This window comes from Nyctibius grandis, chromosome 4, assembly GCF_013368605.1.
Source record: "Nyctibius grandis isolate bNycGra1 chromosome 4, bNycGra1.pri, whole genome shotgun sequence".
NCBI classification, from domain to species: domain Eukaryota; kingdom Metazoa; phylum Chordata; class Aves; order Nyctibiiformes; family Nyctibiidae; genus Nyctibius; species Nyctibius grandis.
The window spans coordinates 37,032,393-37,035,859 of NC_090661.1; positions in this window are offsets into that span (position 1 = coordinate 37,032,393).

Here is a 3,467-nt window from a genome sequence, read left to right on the forward strand (position 1 = left end):
AGCATGATTTGTTTAGAAAGCCTCTGCGCATTAGGGAGGAGGTGACCACTACAATCAAGTGTAGCAAAACCGCCTTCCTAGGTGGAGAAAAACCACCATAACCAAATGTGACTTCCTTGTTTCTAATTTAGAGAAGTACTTTGTAAGACCAAGTACTTTTATGTTTTGGTGTCTCCAATCAAATTGTTTTATCTGGGGTCCACATCCCTCTTGCTTTGAGTATACTACCACCAGCTTCTGGAAAAGCTTTGAAAAACCCTTCAGTATTTGGCCCTGCATATTTTAATAGGGAGAATTCCACCTGAAATCACCTTGAAAAAAATTATTCCTGCTGGTGTGGAGACAAAGATTGTGTCTTAGCTTCAACGCTGAAAATACTTGTAACAAGACACGTCTTGCTATAAGGAGCTGTCCTGTTAGAAACACTAACAGGGTCCCTTAGCCTCAATGAAGCTCTTCGTCAACCAATCCTATGCATGACAATGACTGCAAGATCAAATTTTTCACTGGAATGCTAATAGTGAGTAAGGAAGTGGAATTTTTAAATGCTTCCCTTTCAACAGATGCAAAATTATCTAAAGGTATTTTTTTAAAATTACTAGAATAAAAAATGAACAGACAAGTGAATGAACTCTTCCTAATTTCCAAGTCTTGCTAAATCTAACATTCTTCCAATTATTTGTCTGCAAAAATAATACATTAAAAATGAGTGAAAGAAGGCTGGTATTGTTTCAAGAATCAGAAAAGACAACACTGTGGTCTCTGTCTACTCACTGGAGGGCTTCAAATCTGTATCTCATGCACCTCCAGAGGTGTACCGTCCTAGCCATGAGGCAGGAGCCTATTTGTATGGGAGGACTCTGCACTTTCCCTGCTGAGGCCATTCAACAATTCAGGAAACAATTAAATAAAGACAAGGAGCCAAAATAAGTCATCTGCTGGGGAGGATGGGGAGCGTGGTTGGCTTGTTTTTGCCATGCTCTAAGACTACTTTTGTATTTTTATCCAGTGTCTGGCTGGCTACCCGAACACTCCTTGAGGATTAGCTAGAGCCCAGGTGTTACCCTGTCCTTCCTCATGTTCACCCTGCCCTACTAACCACTAGATGACAAATTTGTGTTCATTCTTGATCCCGTTCTCTGGTGCTGTTAGAGCTTTGATTCTTTTGCCATACGTCTTCCAGACACTTTTTTTTTTTTTTTTAATTAAACTGTCTACTTCTGCTGTGGTATTTTGTGCAATGCCTGATCCTGTAGACATGTGTGAGGTGGGTCCTTACCAGGCTGGTTCCCCCAGGGAATATAGGGAAAGAATTGCCAAGTTTATGGATTCTGGCTGGGTTTAGGACTGAGTTAGGTGTAGAGCTATGCAGGTTCACCGAGTTTCAAACAGTCCTAGGCATGCACAGCAGTAGAAGTTTAGGTGCCTGAGGTACTTCATGGACAAGAAAACATAGTTGTGTATAGACTTTAGTTGCCTAAGGAATTGGACAAGGGAGGCAAGGTTTGAGGATCATGTGCTTGGGCTTTGGTATTTGTATTCTACACAAGTGGGCACTTAAGCCTTTAGTGGAGCTGGCCCTCAACTGCTTTGCAACCATTCACCCATCTGTTAATTAGAAATAGTTCCCAGTTTTGTAAACCTCCAGATACACAACAAAATAGACACAAAGTGTTTTTAACAAGCAACTGATATTTTAGGGGCAGTCTGTGACAGTTTGTGCATAATTCTTATCCTTTTAATGGCTTATAAATTGCTGCTGAGATCACAAAAACACAGCAGGAAATAGTCAATACTGTTGACAAGCCCCAGAAATTACAATATAGCCTCAACTACTAAAGCAGAAAATAAACAATGTATTTTAAATTGAAAGAAATTTACATTATTCTGACACATATTGCTTGCATGCTGGATAATGTGCACTCATGAGAGCCCCTGAAGACAAGTCTTCTGAGACACCATAACTTCAGACCTGTAATAATCAGAAAGGCTGCAACAAAGGTGGAGTCACTGTGGGAACAGCAGGAGGAAGCTGTAAGGAATCAGAAGCAGAACAAGCTCTTCTGTTTTTTTACCTGTGCGCACACACGTTACCTGCACAAGCACAAACCCCTATGGCAGCTGAGTCGTAGGGCTGTTTGGGAATTTAACCAATAGCCAGGGTCTATGCATAAACTATGATAGCAATGCTTATCTGTTATAACAATGACTTTTAAAGAACTTACTTAAATCAGTTATTACTATTTTTCAAATTGATAAATGTTTTATAAGCATTAAAAATAGGTTTCTTACTTCAATTGCAGTAACACAGCTTTAAAGCCCATAAATCTTGTAGACATTGCTCTACCCATTGGAGTCACTTAAAGTTTTGCAAGTGAGTTAGTCACTGGTTGCAGCGTTGTTAAAAAAAAAAAAGGAAAAATTAACCAATGGTGAAGTATGAGTGCTTCTCTGGATGACCCAACTCATTCTTTCATGAGTCTGTTTTGTCCATTTGGAAATATAAAATGCCACAAAGTGGTATTTTATTTCCCAATGTAGAAAGGTGCTCTATGTTAGGATGAGGAATCAGGACCACATTACTCCATAGGGGCTATCTCCTTGAATTTCAGCCACTTTTAGAGGATTTTGGGGCATTAGAATGTAGACAATGCACTGAAGAACTGCTGGGTTTTTTTTTGTTTCTCAGAATAAAGAATTAATTCAGAGAGTCTACAGCTGAATTCAGCATCAAACCCTTATGCACCTTCTATGATCTAACAAATATTCAGATGCACACACCTAAAAAAACCTATAATTTGTAAGGGAGATCTTTGGTGGCTCCCAAGAAAGTTACATTGTCATATGGTGGTTAGGTTTGGAACAAAGTTCGGACTACTAAAATAAAAGTAGTCAGTGTTTGCACATTTAAAATCAGAGTTTAATGATGTGTAAATGAATGACACTGGTTAGGGGACAAGGGAGAGTTTGAGGCTAGTAGCAAATAGCACATTAGTTTTCTTTGTGCTTTCTCCTTTGCCTCACTCAGTTTACAATGAAATTTAGCCACCGACTCCCACCAGTGTTTTTCTTGGAGAGCGAAGTAGGATGAAGAAATAGTGATTAAATGTAAAAGACACCCCTGAATTGCAATAGAAGCTGGATTCCATGTGTTTTGGTAACAGGAACTATAGATAAAAATAAAAGAGGTGACCCAGGTCTACCTAAATCTTTGGAGTCTGAAGCCATTCTCGATTCCTACCATTTCTGATCCCTTCCCCACCTCTGCCCCACATACAAAAATACACCCTGTTACTCAAATAGGAATATTTTTTTTAAGCTCTTTTAGTTCCAATTGGTAATGCTGCTGCCATGACACTCACATCACTTAAAGTTTGTTACGCTCCCATGTGTTAAACACATGGCTAGCAGCTCTTCCAACCATCAGGATCCATGTAATCACAGCAAAGCAGTTAGCATCATAAATA